Here is a 19,536-nt window from a genome sequence, read left to right as displayed (position 1 = left end):
GATATGTATATGGTGAAATTGTTGGTTGAGTGACCTGCGCACTCTATCAGTAATTTTCTGGTAGCAGAGGAAATGGTTAGGGACTAGTTAAAATTAGGTAGGACTAGTTAAGATAAGTAGGTAGGTCGGATGCTGCTATAAAGATTTTGCTGCTAAATTGTGAAGATTTTTACTTCTGAAATTGATCGATCACGTGAAATGTTTTTTTTGCTTTAAAAATTATGAAATGTTTTAAGTTGTTTTTCTTACTATTGTATTGATAAATGTATTAACCCACTCGTTAGTAATTGTTTAGTGTTTGCCTGGAATCCCCGGGGAATTGAATAGCGGGTGGTGAAGAGAATCCACGCCGTGGTGAGGTCACTGACTCTAGGAAAATTAGTGCAGGTTAGGCAGAACTGGAAGCACTAATTAGGGTTTTCTGAATATATGTTTGAATAAATGATAGCAACGAGTTCGCTGGCAAAACTTCTATTGTGATATAACCTAGTAAGGGTCACACCGGAAGGAGTAGCAGGTTCATCGAAGCTTGGGTGATAGCAAAGGGGTTCGCTAGTGAAACTTTAGACTTAGTATATATCCCGAAAAGAAGTGGATGAGTCAAAGAAGTAGCAGGTTCCCTAATGCTTGAGTGAAGGGTAGGCGGAAGAGATCTATCCGTAGTGTGTGAAAAGTAGACAGAAGAGGTTTACTTGCAGTAAAACGTATCTTTTCTTTCTAGACACTCGAGTACAGTGGCGAATGTGTTTTCGTTGTTAAATAACTAAAAGCACTTGCACTTTAAGAGAGAAATTAAGTTTCCGTTACCTTGTGAGGGAGGGAGTCAGTTGCGGAGCTGCTCTGACGTCACTCTGTGCCGCGCTGGTATTGGTCAAAACAGCGGGTGTGTAGCGGAGCTGGAATTGTAAAGGAGGGGTGAGTGCTGAAGCGTGAGAACCTGTCTCGCGAAAGGCCGCGCACCCATTGGTCGAAATTATTTGAAATCATGCATTCTATTGGTTGCACGAAAATAAAAGGCGCTTTTGGATTGGGAGTGATTTGTAAACAAAGTCGCTCGCAGAAGTCGTATGTGGCACACGTATAGACCGAATTCTAGACCTGATTCACGACATTTAGGGTTTGAAAACGATCAGTGGAAAGGGCATAACACTAGCATTATGTACGGAAATAAGAGACAATTGTCCCTTGTAAATAAAGTGAAGAATTACTTCAAAAAGGACAAACCTATAAAAACTAGAGAAGATGTTGTCATACCGCCACCTAATACCCCCGCATCTTTCATGATGTTTGATAAAGGGTACCACTCATGTGTATGGTTGGAAAATTGGGCGGAATACACAAAAGATGACGGAATTTTGGCTTTCCCGTTAGAAGGAACATTTAATGGCAGGATTCTATTTAATTTGAGAACCCGAATGAATGACTTACATCCCAGACCTAGATTAACGCAGTACGAAGCATTAGAGGAATGGGAGATCGAGGCTTTTGAGAGAGACAGGCCCCGATTGGACAAAGGGTTAACAACATTTTATCCGAAATTAAAGCAAGAAACCCGAGATAAAAAAATGAAACAGTGGAGACAGAATATGATTGTAGAAGGACTGTTTCCAATGATGGCCATGGGTGGTCCTGCGGGAGAGAAAAAGACAGAAAAGTGCAAGCATTGGGTGTCCAATGGGGATTCAGATGATGACTTATTAGATGACATGTTTATGAAAAATCCGCCTCCTTATAATGAAGGTCCCAGATCATCTAGTGTAGAGGATACTTCCCAACGACCCCCGTGTCAGGAAGGGAATAGGTCTGTAAACACCAGAGATAGCTGTCATATACCTTCTTATAGCAAGGGCCTAGGACTCATAGGTGCCGGAGACACCTGTCTAAGACCACCATTTAGTGGAGAATCAAGATATTCAGGTGAAAGAGACTTTTGTCCCAGACCTCCTTATGAGGAAGGACCGAGATCCGTAAACACAGGAAGCTGTTTCCCAAAACCCAATTATGGTGAAGGTCCAAGTATGACGCATTCAACTGCCCCAACATTAAGTCCGCAAATAGTACCTGAAATAAGCCTGGAAAGAATGCTGCAGGAAAAAGAGCGAGAGGCTCTAGCCAAACAAAGAACCGAAATAATTCAGAAACTCTCCCAGTTAAATACAAGCCCCGAAGCCTTGACTATCCCAGTAACTATTGGGCCAGTTGTTCCTTTGTATGGGGATAGACAAGGGAGTCCAAGAGCTCCAAATATTACCCCAACTGTAGTGCAGCCAAGAAAAGAGCCCTTAATTGTAGATGATCAGACGAGTGAATGTGAATCTGAAGCTTCTTTAATGGATTTGCCGATTAGGAACTCAGAAAGGAGTTTGCAGAAGAGACATAATCCTTTCAATACGAGAGAGATTCAAATGGAATCGACTTCAGGTACCAAGAGTGTCACCTTGGTGACTCCTGAAGAGATTGAGAGATGGAGTCGAAAATTAGAGAGACAAACTCCTCAGACCAAACCATTAGATATTTACAAATTGAGAATTGAAATGGAAGAACTGACGGCCGGAAATGTGGGGTTAGACAGATTAAATACCTATTCCGAGGAAGAGCTGCTGTTTATCTGCAAGAGTCTTACCCGTAATACCAAAGTGCTCCATGAGAAATTAACAGACACTGCAGTCAGTATGGGAATAGATATTTCAAAATCAAAGCCATTACAAAAACCCTACAGAGCAGATTTCTCAGACAAAGATCTAGAGAATATGAATGTGTCAGGAAAGAAGGTTCAGATCAAAGAATTGTTGACCGTGTTGCAAAAATGGGGAGATGTAGACAAATGGAAAGCCAGGTGGGCAAAGGAAGAGGTTAGGTCCAGACAGATGACTTCTGAGTTTGCTTTAAGGGAAGCAGACAAGCCTGAACAGTTATACCCCATGCGAGAAGTGCCAGGTGGGAAGTATGTGCACGTTCCATGGTCCAGACAGGATATTGTGTCTTTCACTAATGACTTTCCAAAACTGCGAGAGAACCCAGTGGAATGGTACAGGCAGGTGGAAAGGTTCGTGAAAGTACAAAAATGCCTGTGGAAAGACCTGGATGGGTTTTTCGACATAGTCGTTCCCGTAGATTTATGGACAGATTGTAAAATTGCCATTGGTTGGCCTAGTAAAGAATACCCGAGGGATGCTAATACGGGAGCACCTTCTGATGAGGTAATGAAAAAATACCAGCAAGTGATGTAACACTTGAAGGGAAAGGTGCCTGCAAAGGAAACTGATTGGACCAGAATAGATAGAACTACACAGGAAAGAGATGAGACTGTGCATTCCTTTTATGAAAGACTGTTACAGGTGTTTAAAACGTACAGCGGTATAGATAACATCGAGATGAAGGATATGACCCACTTCATTTACAGGTTTGTAAACGGTTTAAGACCTGAAATTTGTCAGTGGATCAAAGACAATAAAATCTGTTGGCAGTCTAAGAAAATAGATGAGGTCTTGCGATACGCAAAGTATTGCGAAGACGAGATGGCAGACAAACGAAAGGCCTTAAAAGAAAAGGTTATGTGGGCACAAGTCAAACTAGCTGAACAACAAGAAAAGCAATTGGGTAAGATGAATAAGAATTCCCAAAATCAAGGTTCTGGGGGTGGAGGGAAGCCCAAAGTAAAAATGAGTCGAGAGGAAGCCAAAAAGAAGTTCCCCTGTCACCAGTGCGGAGAAATAGGGCACTGGAGAGACGAGTGTCCATACGCACAGCATAATAACCCTCAAACCCCTGATTTAAATCCACAGACGCAGAATGAAAGACCAAGAAAGACCCAGCAACAGGTAAAGGCGAGTCAGTTGCCTCGTGCACCTAAACCGGATTATAAGGGAAAGACACCGCAGGGTGGAGACATAGAAATCTGGGGAGGACAGGAGGATAGAAATGCAGCAACTTTGCAATTTCTGTTGAATGACACTTTTCTCTGTGATGAACCTTACTGACGGGGCCTGAGGGGGGAGGACGAGGAGTGCATACTTGGCGCCTCCTTGCCGGTAGACCAGTCAGGGCCATACATCGAAGGAAAGGTTGAAGGCAATGATGTCACCTTTCTGTTGGACACTGGTGCTACCCGTTCAACTGTGAGAACAGCAGACGTTCCAAACCTACCCCTCTCGGGAGAAGCAATCCAAGTAGTGGGTGTATCTAATCAATTGATTAGTACCCCAGTTACTGAGCCCATGGAGATTACAATAGTGAACTTCAAAAAAATGCATAGATTTGTAGTTTGTGATACCAGTCCAGTAAACTTACTGGGACGTGATTTGTTGTGTAAAATGAACTGTACCATCTTTTGCACACCAAAGGGCGTCGAAATTCAAACCCCAGACGAAGATGGAATATATAAGTTAATGTTAATCAGACCTGACTCAGAAATTAAACCACTGACTATACAAGACTTACCTGAAGAACTCCAACAGACAGTGAAACCAGAAGTATGCGACTTTACTGGAAAATATGTAGGCTTGATGGCAAACGTTGACCCAATCAAAATAGCCATGAAAGAAAATGCAGTTTACCCCAATACCAAGCCTTACAAAATGAGTGCAGAAGTAGGAGCAGGAGTTGCCATTGAAATAAAAAGATTATTAGAAGCAAACATCATACAAGAAGTGATGAGTAGCCCATGTAATTCACCCATAATTGGAATCAAGAAACCTAGTGGCAAGTATAGGGTAGTACAGGACCTGAGAAAGGTAAACAAAATTGTTGTTCCCTGCTGCCCTATTGTACCGAACCCAGCAGTGATTCTGTATCAGATCCCCTGGGATGCTGAATGGTTCACCGTGATCGACCTATGTCATGCATTCTTTTCGATCCCCCTGCATCCAGACAGCAAATTTCTTTTCTCATTTGCTTTTGACAGTCACGTGTTCGTTTGGAATCGTGTCCCTCAGGGGTACACAGAAAGCCCCTCAATCTTTAATCAGTTTTTGAAAAAATGCCTTGAATCTTTAACTTTGCCTGGAAACTCAGTTTTGGTGCAATATATAGGCGACCTCTTGGTGGCGTCTAAGAGTCAGAAAGACTGTGTTGTTGACACCATTGCCCTACTGAACCATCTAGGTGAAGGAGGACATAAAGTATCACCTGACAAATTGCAGTTCTGTACCAAATCAGTAAAATATCTGGGGCACCAGATAGAGAAAGGCATCAGAAAAGTTACTTCAGAAAGAATCAGAATAATTCGAAACATGCAGTTACCCCAAACTCAGAAAGAAGTCAGAATGTTCCTTGGAGTTGTAGGTTACTGTAGGCAGTGGATTGTGGGATTTGCAGTCCTAGCCAAACCTTTGATCAAAATGACAAAGAAAGGAGCAAAGGACCCAGTGGAGTGGGATGAGGAGAGCCTGACAGCATTTACTAAATTACGAGAATGTCTGTGTACAGCCCCTGCTTTAGGCATGCCTGATTATTCTAAAGAATTTTCACTGTTTTGTGATACACGAGACAATTGCGCACTGTCAGTCCTAACCCAAGCCCATGGTTTGACTAGACGTCCAGTGGCATATTTTTCTGCTACTTTAGATCCAGTGGCTGCTGGATTACCCGGATGTCTGAAAGCTGTAGCTGCAACTTGCACGAGTCTTGAGCAAAGTGAATCCATTATTATGGGACATCCTGTAACTGTGTATGTTCCACATGCAGTTGTAATCTTACTGACAAGAACTAAAACTCAGTACCTCACCCCTAGTCGGCTGACTAAGTACGAAAGGATCCTAGTAGGTGCTGCAAATGTAGTCATTACTCGGTGTAACATATTGAACCCAGCAACCTTGTTGCCTGATTCACTGATTACAGAAGCAAAGGGAGAGGTCGAGCATGATTGCATTGACCTAACGGAGTTCAGTACCAAGCCACGTCCAGATATCAAAGAGATGCCCCTGCCTGTAGAAGATTGCGAGCTGTTTGTAGATGGCTCATGTCTGAGACACGAACTTGTAGGCCTAAGTGCTGCTTATGCTGTAGTCACGGTATCACACACTATAGAAGCATCCTGTCTATTTGGAGTAAAGTCTGCACAAGTAGCCGAATTGGTTGCATTGGCCAGAGCCTGTAAAATTGGGAAAAACAAAAGTATGGTTACTGACAGTCAGTATGGTTATGGGGTTGTGCATGACTTCTGCCAATTGTGGCTGCAAAGGGAGTTTCTGACTTCTTCAGGTACTCCTATAAGAAATGGAAAAGTGGTACAAGAATTACTGGACGCAATCCAATTACCAAAAGAATTGGCAGTGGTCAAATGCGCTGCTCACAAATCTGGCACTGATCATGAGACAGTAGGAAATGACTATGCTGACCGAGTAGCCCAACATTGTGCCAGACATCGAATGTCTGTTAATATCAAATTGGGGGGATATGGAAATAGCTGCCAACTTATGGTGTTTGAGGATGTGCCTACATGGGAGGAGCTGAGAGATTGGCAGTATGCTGCACCACCAAAAGAAAAGGAAAAATGGAGAAAGCTTGGTTGTCGACAGAGAAGCGAGGATGGTATGAAAGCCTGTCTCTTCCCTCTGCTTGTGCAGCTGATGCTCCTTGGGGTCCCCATGTTAAAGGTGTATCTACTCACAGCTAGATGTTTCTTTTGTTATAAAACATTTTCAGGTTTCGAATTAGCATGAGGGCAGACATTTTGTAACAGCGTAAAAGCTTTATCCCATGAGTATTCTCCCATCTCGACTACGCCAATTAAATCTACTTGAAGCAACGTGGTTAGTTCAAGAGAAGCTACAAGACATGGCTGCCAGACAGCTTCTCAAAATATTTATTTGGACCCTTCTCACACCTGATCACATATCCCTGCAGTGGCTGGCAGCAGCTAGACAGACCGCCGCTAAAGCAATGTGCATCACTCGTTGAGAAATCCATTGTTCCTACAAGAAAAACTCTACACTTAGCATCACTCAAGGATTCCGCGATAACTGCTGGACCCTCCATGGATAACGCCAACCTTCAGATGTTCATTAACTGGAAGTTCCTTCTCTGTACCAACAACAAGACTGTGGAACTCGATGCCTGCCTGTAGGAAGCTGGCTCTGCATATACTATACCAAAACGAGGTATAATGTGCACAGAGTTCAGTGGAACCCCAAAGGTAGGCAGTGGTAAAAGTAGATAGCACCTTACTCAATGTTTCTGGTAGTGGGGGCGAGCAGTGAGGCTTTATCAGAGGCTAGTGTTAAGCATTTCTTGTACCCACTCAATCAGCAAATGATGTTGCACACTCAGAGACTGAACTCAGACCAATTTTGTTTGAATAAAAATATTATTAAGTTATTTTATTTCTAGAACCAAGCCAAGCCTGGTGCAGGTAAGTGAAATAAATGCATTGCAAAATATTATGTAGTGTTTACAACTGAATGCAAGTTCAAATGCAGTTGTTTGACATACAGGTAAGTCAAGGTATTGAAATTACTGTACAGATTACTTTCTAGTTACTTTTTAGATACATTTTTCTACTCAGTGTGATATGCCTGGATATCACACTGGGACATTTCCTAGAAAAAAGGTAAGTGAAATCAATTTTGCAAAGTTGTAGTTTTTCTGGTTTCCATACAAAGCAACTCCACACAGAACATTTTTCAGAGAAAAACAGTCAATGGATTCCTATCGAGAGAAATTACGTTATCGGTTACCAGGTAAGTACTCAGTCTTTGGGGTTGAGTTTCTGGGGTTAGAACAAGGGTTCCCCAGGGCCGAGGATGCACTCTCAAAACACCCTCAGCGGCACTAGGGCGGCAGGGTGCAGAGTTCTGAGGCCCAATGTTCTCCAGTGGGGTAGAGGGAGCCTCCTGTTGGTGTCTGCTTACCAGGAGGCCACTGGATTGTGGGAGCAAAGCTCCTGGTGTTAGGCTCAGGGCAAATAGGGATCTGGTTTAGCACACAAAGTGCACCCACATCGGGGCTGGGCGGCTGGGTGCAGGGTGATATTTTGGCGTCAGGTGCACTGTTGTTTTCTCGATTTTGTTTTTTAGCTGCAGGCTCAGTCCAGGAAGACTTTCGAGAGGAACCAACAGCTGGGCAGGTAAATTGGGGGGCTTGGGGACATAGGTTCACCTCAAGTTCTTTTCTCCAAGTTGCAGGGCGGCTGGCTGCAAGGGTCTCTATTGAGGTTGGATGTCAGGATACCGGGCCACTTGCGGTTGGGGGGGTCTCCTTGCAGAGGCGACGTTGGGGAGTCCTGGAGGGGTTTTCCCACGGTGGACTGGAGTGCTGGGGGACCTAGCTGGGACTGGTGGGCTACTCGAACTCAGGCCGTAGGCGACGGGTGCTGTGGTGGTTCTAGGCGTCGGGTTTCTTTGTCCTCAGCAGGCTCAGAGTCTGTCTTGGGAGTTTTCTTTCGAACAGAGCTGCTGTTCACAGGAGATCCGATCTTTGTTGAAGGCCGTCAGTCCTCCCCGGTTTCTGGAGGTCACTGGCTGCAAGAAAAGGTGACTTTTGGCGCAGGATCTCTGTAAACTGCAGAGGAGCCGGTAGGGCTGGGGCCAAGTCAGTTGTTCTCTGCAGTGTCCTCTGTTGGGCGTCTTCTTTCGTCCTTCTTCTTCTTAGCTGCCGGAATCTGTCTTCTTGGTTCAGGCCTGCCCCCTTAATACTGTATTTAAGCGACGTTTTAGGGGTCTTGAGGTCAGTAGCCAATGGGCTACTGACCTTAGGGTAACTACACCCTTGGTGTGCTCACCCCACGTGGAGGAGTAAGCACAATACCCAATCCTGAATGGAGAGCGCCTGCCATCGGCAAGATGGCGGGCACTGAAGAGTGGGCTTCACCTCGCCTCCCCGACCTGAGGGGTGGGGTTGGCAAAGGTGGCCACACCTTCTAGGCTGGCTAATTTTTCACGCCTGTCTTCCCATCAAAAAGGAGGGGAGATAGGAAGGGGTCCTGCTCCGGATAGCAGGAGAGGCTGAGGGTAGCATTACAAAGTCTACAAGGCCTTTGAAGCTCCCCTACCACAGGTGGCTCTTCCTGGCATGGGGGAGGTGTGAATACCTTCATCCAGGAAAGGCTTTGTTTCTGGGCTCAGGGAGCGAAAGCTCCCACTCCAGGGGTACAGAAAGATGTCTTGTGGTGGCAGACTGGTATGTACCAGTCAGCCAACCCACCAGTGGCTTGTCATTTTTCAGGGGGCATCTCTAGGATTCCCTCTGTGAGCAATTTTCATTAAATCTCACACTGGCATCAGTGTGGGTTTAATGTGCTGAGAAGTTTGGTACCAAACTTCCCAGTTTTCAGGCAGTCATTATGGTGCTGTGGAGTTCGTACTTACAAACTCCCAGCACCATATACTCTTAATGGCATTACTGCACTTACAATGTCTAAGAATTGGCTTAGACACTCTAGGGGTATAGAGCTCATGCACCTGTACCCTCACCACTGGTATGGGGCACCCAGCTAGGGCGGTGGCTGACCTAATATTGGGCGGTGGGTTGTAGGCATTGCACACTGGGATGTGTGCCATGACAACTCTTCACTTTGTTATGCATCAAAACACTCAGCCTGCAATGGCTGTGTGTGTGTGTGTGTGTGTGTAGAGGTACAGGGCCTCTAAGAGTGGCACAATAAGTGCTGCAGCTCTTAGAGGCCTTCCCTGGCCACAGTGCCCCGAGTACCCATGGTACCATTTACAAGGGACAGACATGTGACCAGAGAGGTGCGAATTGGGGGTAAAAGGTACGGTTTTGGGAAAGAACACAGGCCCTGGGAACCTGATTGGCAGGGTCCTAGGGCACATCAAGTCAAAATGCATCAGTAGTCTGGCAGAAAGTGTGAGGGGGGTTACTGCAACAGAAACCCAGCTTCCTACACTGCCGCAGTAATAGACATTGGCAACTACTTCCATTGTTACAGGACAGCACTAAAAACAGTAGAACAGACTAGAGCCTGTGGCAGCTTTTCATGTCACATCTTCTCCTGAGAGGGCCTCAACGCGCACCCACTCCTGCATCTTGAGGTCTTCAGCTGCACCCCTGCGAAGGCCACACCGAAGATGCACAGGTAGATGAACCCAGCAATGCAAGGTCATTTGGGACTTGCAAAGTCTGAGCCCACAGACAATTACATTTAGAGGATCTAAGATTACATTAAGAATGAAAACAAGCAACTAATATTTTTAGGCATGTGTACTTTGAAGATGTTTGATCCATACTGGATTCAGCTTTAGCCCCTTCCTGCACCATGCTCCAGCAGAGCTATCCCTGCAGGCCCGACCTGCATGTGGTACTCATTAGAATGGCTCATGGGCAGATGGCAAGGCAGACCTGGAGGGAACCTTTCCATGAGATTGTGAATTGTGCAACTGAATGAGACCGGAAGCCTCAGCGTGTGAGTCAAGCACGAGATGATGGCTCAGCTGCTGATAAAGACATTACTCATAACTTAAAGAAGGTGCTTGAACTGGTATCAAAGGTAAATGATTCGGAACACATGGGTAGCAACAAGTCTCTTTGGGATAGAATTCTTCCAGTATGGCACGGAATCTATCAATCCTATGACTTACCGGCAATCCGCATTACTCAATATTGTCTCTGCATCGTGATTTACCAACTTGTGGTGCAACCATACCTTCCTAGATTGGGACCCTCTTGACTCACTTTTTCACATTTGTAAATTATGTTTTTATTTTGTACTTCTCTGGCATGCCCAAAGAAAGTCAAGAAATGACCATCTACTCAAAGGGCATCTTGACATGTCAACAAGCAACAGGAAAAAACATGTGGGAACCGTGCTCAGGCCCGCATGACGGGACAGCTTAAATCACTACAATAAGCAAGTGGTTGCTCAATGTAATGGAGATTACCTCTGAGTAATCAACCCATTACTTGCTCATGCCTGTACTTCAATCCCATGATTACTCAAATAAGTAATATCTAAGCAACAGTGCTGCTTGACGTGATGGACATACGAACAGTAAACCACACAGGCACCAAAAGCAACTCCCACCACACAGAGAGCAAACCACACAGGCACAGAAAGCAACCCCCACCACACAAACAGCAAACCACACAGGCACAGAAGGCAACCCCCACCACACAAACAGCAAACCACACAGGCACAGAAGGCAACCCCCACCACAAAAACAGCAAACCACAAAGGGACAGAAAGCAACCCCCACCGCACAAACAGCAAACCACCCAGGCACAGAAAGCAACCCCCACCACATAGACAGCAAACCACACAGGCACAGAAAGCAACCCCCACCACACAGACAGCAAACCACACAGGCACAGAAGGCAACCCACACCACACAAACAGCAAACCACAGAGGCCCAGAAAGCAACCCCCACCACACAAACAGTAAACCACACAGGCACCAAAAGCAACCCCCCACCACACGAACAGTAAACCACACAGGCACTAAAATCACCCCCCCCACCACACGAACAGTAAACCACAGACGCACCAGAAGCAAGCCCCACAACATGAACTGTAAACCGCACAGGCACCAAAATCACCCCCCACCCCATGAACAGAAAACCACACAGGAACCAAAGGCTACCCCCACTGCACAAACAGTAAACCTCACTGACACCAAAAGCAATCCACCACCAGTGCGATTTATTGGTAAATTCATGCATACAATTACGTGTAACAATAAATATAACCCGTCATCAAAATATCCTTGCCTTAGACTCTTGTATTGCATTGAGCTGCATCACCCAGGTAGTCTGCATGTAAATTTCCACCAGAAAAGCCACTGAACTGTTCCTCCGGATAATGTGATCCCACAACGCCTGTGGGTACTAGGGGAAGCAGAAGTACCTTAGCCACCAAAGAAGACACCAAAATGGTCATCCAAATACATGTGCAAAGGCAAGCCGCAGACACCCACCAGCCTAAAATGCTAAACTAACTCCATTCTCCGGACTGATAGAAAGAGAAATTCCCAACCGGGTGGGGGGAGGGCATGGGAACTAGGAGTCAGCATACTCAGCTTATCCCAACCGACCGTGGTTGTTGGCACGGCAGAGGAATCCAACAGCGCCAGGGGAAGTCTGCTTCAATGAGGCCCATGGAAGAACATGGCAGCCAGTGGAACAACTTACTGCTCCTGGTGAGAAGGAGATAAAAAAGGAGGTCCACAGTCCTGGGATCAACTGTCAGAGTAGATGCCAAGAGCTCAGCTTTACATAAAGGCATTCCCTCTTGTACAAGCCCCTGTGTAACTTCCGGCTACTCTGCCGCCCTGAGGACTTAACCCACAGCAGTGGCCTTTAGCGGAACCCAACTGCAGCAGCAGCTCTACTCTCCCTACTTGCAGACTGACAAGAGCAGGCAGCAGAGGGTGTGTACCAAGAGGGTCAGTGAGTTGAGGAGAACAGGAAACCATCTAGACCTGGAAATATCATTGCTAAAGTTACCTGGGAGAAGCAGCAGCTCTAGGATAGGCGAAGACCTTACTCACCTCACCCCAGGTACCCCACATTCCACATTCACCCTACACGTTCTCCTTTGCACAACACACCACACATGAGACCCCAGGCAACTTCCACATGTCACACACCAGAGACCCTCCTAATCACAGGCAAGCTTTTCAGTTATTTGGCGCAGCCCTAATGCAAAACCAATTTTTGGAATTTACAAAGCCACGCAAAGCCCGATTTGCATGGATTTGTAAAAAAAAGTTACAATTGTAAATCAGGGCAGTGCATAGACTGTTTTCTGTTACCTTGAGTTGAGGAGGCATTACATGGGTGGAAGATGGGCGTTCCCATGCATCCACCTATGTATTTTAACACGTAAACATATTTACATGATTTTGGCCCGGAATGGTCTGCCTACTTGAAGCTGGCATAGTAAGGAGAAATAGCTTTATTTCTTCTTGTTACTTCCACATTGAAGACTTGCTGCATTCTGCAGCACACAAACAAAAAGAAATAGGACTCTAAGAACAGAAAAGCTCTTCTGAGTCCAAGGGAAGCACCCGTGCATTGTGGCGCAAGAGTGCCTGCGTTGACGCTAGGTAGCAACAAGTGTACCAGCACTAGGCGAGAGCAGAACTGCAACACAACTTTGTAAATAGGGTGGTGTTCTGCTCTCTCCCTCTCATGCAACGCAGTGCAGCTACTTCCCTCTCATGCAACGAAGTGCAGCAACTTCCCTCTCAAGCAACGAAGCGCAGCAACATCCCTTGTAGCACCGCAGTGTTTGAAGTATGGCCCTAAGGGTGAAACATAATTGAATTCACTCTTACTTCTAAAACCATGCTTTCCATCACCCACTCCAGAGATCCTCCATACACTGCCACCACCTCATTTAGATAAACTTTATGGAACACCAGCCCCATTTCCACAGACAACACACCACACCCTGCATACCAGGCATACTCCAAATGCAAACTCCTGCCTCCATCTACGTAACACCTCTCACTACACCCGTCCCACAAGATAACCATGAAACACCATGCACTGCAACACTGAGTGCAAGATGTCTTCATGCACACAACATTTTAAAGTACACATCTAAGGGATTCTGGGGGCCCTTTCCAAACCTATTTTTGTGGCCCCTGTTCGAAACAGCTTTGAATTTATGATTCAATTTCAGCTCTTTCATGTTCTCTTTGGCCGGGCACACTCGTCCAAATTCTAAATGTGATTGCATCTAACATGCAGGGATAGTGAAGTGTGTTTTCAATATTGTAACATAGCAGCATCTTACTAATATCACTGCAAATAATCTCAGTGACACTCTCCCATTTCTCAAATGCGAGGTCCTATTGTGATCTAAAAGAAACTATTTTTTTATGGGCTTTGCACACAAAAAAACACAACAATTCTTTGCAAAATGTGTGCAATTGAATCTCACACATCAACCTTGTTAAAAAAGAAATTAAAGTAATATGGTGTTTAAAGTAATCTGTTTAAGGATTATTCAAATTCATCAGGGCAAGACTCTGCAGAACAGAGGCGGATGTATCAGGCCCCCCCTGAAAGTCTGGGGACCTGGGCCAGAGCCCACTTTGACATTAAAGTGGTGGGAACCATAATCAGACCTGCAAACATGTTCTAAACAGCCCTCCTCCCTCCATCCCTCCCTCCCTCCAATACAATTAATACAATTAACATAATTATCAATTAATCAGTTAATGAACATTAATTACCAAGTAATAATGAATTAACAATAAATTAATTATCAATACCAATAAATACAAATTAATAATTACTTAATTACAATGAAATTACTTCCCACCCTTTTCCCCTATAAACCCACAACCCGCTGCAGAACTAAAACGCATAATTTGCTTCATAAAACATTACTAACTTCTAAAAATGTTATGCATATATTAAAAAAACAGTACAATACTTAACAAAAATATAGAACACATACATATAAAATACATACTAAAATACGTAACACTAATTAACACATCGATATTATTAACATCTATATTTTTGCTATCGATATTATTAACTTCCATATTAACAAAAACGATATTTCTTACCTTCAGGTAAATATTCTGGTCGTCGATATTTTTTAATGTAGATAGTTCTGTCCCTACGATATTTAAAACTCGATATTCATGTAGGTCGATATTAAAAACTCAATATTATGTTATGTTATGTTATGTTACTTTATTTTGTAATGCGCACAGCTACCCAACAAGGGTTTCCCAGCGCAAACCACAACAGAAGCTAGGAGATATCTGAATAAGCAATGTTGAAATGTTGATTAAAGAACCAGGTTTTTAATTGCTTCCGGAAGATGGGGAACAGCTTCTCTCTCCTCATCACATCAGGTAAGGAATTCCATAAGTTGGCCCAAGTAGAGAAAAGGAGCGGCCTCCCATTCTTGACAATTTGAACCTAGAGATTTCAAAAAGCTCTCCTGAAGACGAACGAAGTAGGCGACGGGGGCGGTACACGTGCACCAGATCTTGTGGATATTTGGGGGCAGAGCCGATCTTTATTCTGAACATATAGCATAGGGCTTTAGCTGTAGCTTATGTTTCTGTACCATCAATGAGAGGAGAGGAGTTGGCCTAACAGCTAGGGCGGTCGACCTTGAATCTGGGGAACAGGGTTCGAGTCTCGGCATTGACACTGAACATCCTGTGATTTTGGGCAAATCCCTTAATCTTCCCGTGCCTAACAACAATGAATGTGTATCCTCATGTAACTCAACTGGTGCTCATGTAAAGTGCTCTGATACCCGAAAGTATTTGAGTTAGCAGAACAGAAGTATTCAGCACCACATATCACTCGAGAACAGTAGTGCACCATTGACTAGCACACTTCAGCGCACCAGGATTCTTCACTAGCATGCCTGAGTGCACAAAATCATCTCAGGAGTCAGTGGGCTCCAGTGCACAAAGTGTCCTTGATCAATGCATACAGGTTCTTCGATGCTGCTGCAGGGACCTTGACCCTTGGCTCTGACCCATTGTTCCAGTGTGTCTTCAGTGCACCAGGATTACTCACTAGCGTGCCTGGGTGCAACAATAACCAGGCCTGGGTGTATTTCGCAGAGTTTCGCTACACGGAACTCGACAACCTGACAAAAAAAACTCTGAGGCATTCTGCAAGTGGCGGAGTGCAGTGCGGACTGCCGTTCGCACTGATATTCCTGAGGCTCGGGTAGAAATTCTATCCGAGCGGCAGCTCGCGCTCGCCAACTTACCGTTCGCGAGCGCGAGTGGGGGAAAAACTCCACTGCACTATGCGAAGTGTAGTTTTCTGCACTCCGCGAGAATGTTTTTGTCTGTCAGGGTCTTCTTGATCGAGTCGAAAGCTCTCCGTTAGTCGCTGCGCCTGGAGGGTAAAATCCGGAAAGAACCCTACTGTTGTGAATTTTCATAATCTCCATGGGAGCGAGCAGCCTGCAGGATTGTATCCCATCTCTATAGTTGAATATGCACACGATTAGTGTACATAGGGGGACCCCAGGTGTGGTGGCTGCCCCAGCGCTTAGTGTGCATGTTCGATGGAGAAATAATTGGAGAGGCTTTTAGATTTTAGGGATTTAAGGATGAGGTCCTCCAAGAAGAGATCCGCTGATTGTCCCTCCACCCCTTCAAGGACCCCCACCACGAATATGTTGTTGCGTCTGGCCCTTCTTTCCTGATCTTCCAGCCGAGCCACCGTCTTCGTTTGATGAGTTTGGCAACCTGTTCTTCGAGACGTTTGTTCTTGGACTGTAGAGCCCCAATATGCGGTTTGACGGTAGACACTTTGTCTACCATATTGCAGAAATCTGCTTACAGCAGTTCACCTCTTCGATCACCGTATGAAGCTTCGGCTCAAGCGTACCCCAAGGATCTTTTATCGCTCTCTAATATCTCTCAGGGAAAGCTCCTGTGCAGGGTCCCACGCATTTGTCTCCGCCGAGTCTTTCAGAGTAATGCTGGTGTCACCAATGCCTAGGCATCTGTTTTCCAGTACCGTTGTGTTCCGGCCTTCACAGGTCTTGTTCGGCACCCTCCTGCTGTGAGGGCAGGCCGCCGTCATGGTCAGCCAGTCTCACAGCGCAGGCAGTGCAAGTATTTCTCAGCTGCTGCAGCCTCAGCTTCAATGGGCCCATCGATCATTGGGGACCCCGCCTCCGAGAGCAACTGCAAGGCGCAGGCTCCTCTGCTGTTGCAGCTGACTCCAGGCCGCCCTCTGCTGGGCTGTGTCTGCCTGCATATGTCCCAGGGAGTCCACGGGGTCCCCAACGCATACGCCATTGGGCGATCTCTTGACTGGGGCCTGTGGTATCGTCTGCGGCAAGACCTGACTCACTGCTGTGTGGAGGACCTCTGGGTATCACCCAAGGCAGAGATCGGCCTTGGTCGCTGCCATCTTTGGTAATGGCCACGAGGCAGTTGCGGGGACTCGAACCTCCTTCCCCGCCGTGTCGTAGTGTCTGTAGACAACTTGCGTGCTCCCCGGCACATCGCTCAACAATCCAAGGTGAGGGGGATTCAGACCTGGGTGGATGATATTATATATTTCCGGGCTATTCTCTGATGGCTATCGGAGCTCATTCAGAGTGCCTCTATCCTCGTCTGCTGCTGGCCACGCCCCTGCAATTTCCCAGTCTTAATCTGACCAATCCAAGATTATTCTTGTAAGGCTCAGGCCTGCATTTATAGGACTGTGACTACAGACAAATGTGCACAGATCAGAATTAAGGTCAGCAGCCTCGCTGAGGGTTTCCTGGAAGTCAATCATGGTGGTAACTGCACTCCTTCTATCTGAGCTACTTTCTCTCTGCTCTCAGAGTTCTGTGCATTCAAGTCTAGGCTTTTCTCATCCCAACCAAGGGAATTCACATTAACAGTGCCAATGACTGTGCCAGGACAGGGTTGCCAAATATTCCTTTCATTACACTTAGTCTGAGCCAAGGCTGGGCCATCACAACCTTTATTAGAAGGTTGTTCCTGTACTTTCAGTCCTATTTTAAAGTTTTCATTTTTCAGAGCAAATATAGTAACAATAAGGACAGAGATATCATCCCAAATCTGTATCATCACAATTAGGCACTATAACTCCCCCCCCCTTTAACCAATTCGACCTGGTTATGGCAGAATCTCTTCTGAAAATATGCAGTTCATGTGGTACTCAAGAACTCGGGACGATCATACACTTGCTAAATTGATGAAAACTTTCATCTCTTTCCCTCCAAACCTTCACCGCCATCTTTAAATCCTCACTTGAAACGTGCCTAGTAGGGGCTCCATGGATCCATGGAAATGGCTGTAGTCAAACCCCTCCTGAGAATGTGTCGCCAGACCTGGTGACATGCGCCATTGCAGGGCGATCTCCTTCTTATGAAGAACCAATGAGAGCATCGCTGTCTGTCCTCGAGGATCTCCCCAGAATAGTTGATGATGGTGTTGGGACTTTGATCTTTCTCGATCTCTCCACTGTCTTTGGCACCATCCACCATCACATTTTAATTTCCAGGCTTATATTCACTGATCTCTTGACTTTTCACACAAAAACTAAGACTACATGTCCACAGCAGCAGGCCTGACCTACTTCTCATTCTTGTTACCAGCCTGGAGGGTACAACGAAAGGAGAGCAGTCGATTTACATGGAAGTATAGCTGGGCGGGGGCAGATTACGGGCCTCAGACCTGCGTCAAAACTAAAACAAGGGTGCTGAGGTCCTCCTGTGAAGCTTATTCGCAGTCTGCTACTCTCTGCTACCTTCGGTTTTGGGCCTCCTCTGCTCGCTATTTTGCCTCTTCTCTGCTTGGTCTTGCCCTCTATTTTGCCTCTTTCTGCTTGTTTCTGACCTGTATTTTGTCTCTTTCTGCTCGTTTCTGACTTTTATTCTGACGTTGCATCCACAGCACCCAGATAGCCCAAGGGGTGACACTGCTGCGCTATACAAATAATGATTGATTGATTAGGATGTCTGTAGGTTTAGCAGTGCAGGGCAAAGCTGACTGATTTTCCAACAGTAGCCTTGCAAGTATCTGCTCAGCTGTCATCTGATGCCTGCACAACTCTTCCTTCGGTACATGCCCTAGCAGGTTACACAAGAGCTCTCCATGGCTGTCATCAGCACAGCGGGAAAGGTGAAGCAGCTGAGTGTGGGCAGGGCTGATGAGAAGAGTTCAAATGAGGGAGTGAATGCTGCTTGGTGGACCAGACCTCATGGAGGGAGTTGTCTCTACTGAGCTAGAACATCTGGTAACTGCCTGAGACTGGGGGGCATATTTACAAGGGGATTGCACCAGAGGAGTGTCACTTTTTACGACGCTACGGTGGCGCAATGCCCTGCTCCATATTTACAATGCAGCACTAAGACACTTTGCATCGCTCAACGCTGCATTGTAAATATCGTACCCTTTCACGTTTTCAGTTTTCTGCGTCAAAGGGGTGTGCAATAGGTGTTGCTGTGGATGTTCCACTGGAACACCCATTGCTTTTTTACGCTGCCCTAGATTAACAAGGAGGTGTAAATCTGAGGCAGCACCAAAAATCTAATGCCACTGAAAAGCAGGCATTTGAATGGCTCAACGAGGAGAAATACTTTTATTTCTCGTCATTTTTGCTCTTTCTGTGTGTGCTGCATTCTGCAGCACACATAGACGGGGCAATCGCCTTTCATGATTGTTTATGTGCAGTAGGATGTCCCTTCCTGCACATAAACAATAATCCCTGCAACGCAGGCCCCCTCGCACCATGGTGTCTGAGTTGTCGCTAGACAGCTTTTTTGGCACCTTTGTAAAGGGAAACGCAGGGATGTTCCATATGCTTATGATATGGTGCATTCCTGCATTTTTTTTAAATGACGCAGTGCCATGCTGCATCATTTATTTATAAATATGACCCTAGATACCACTGGCTGCAGTTGCTTGGTCACATGCCCATGGATTAGTGATGCAGGTTGAGACATGCTCAGCGCCCTGCAGCATTCACTACATCCGCTTGGGGCTCAGACACTCTTTAATTTTCTGTCCAAGTGCAATAGAAGGAAAAGTCTGGTCAGTTACCTACCTATGTGGATACTGGCTTTGCTCAATTTGTCAAATTTCCTCCTGTTGGCCCCTCACTGGGCGTGAAGCTGCT

This window comes from Lissotriton helveticus, chromosome 8, assembly GCF_964261635.1.
Source record: "Lissotriton helveticus chromosome 8, aLisHel1.1, whole genome shotgun sequence".
NCBI lineage: Eukaryota > Metazoa > Chordata > Amphibia > Caudata > Salamandridae > Lissotriton > Lissotriton helveticus.
This window is presented reverse-complemented; position numbering follows the sequence as displayed.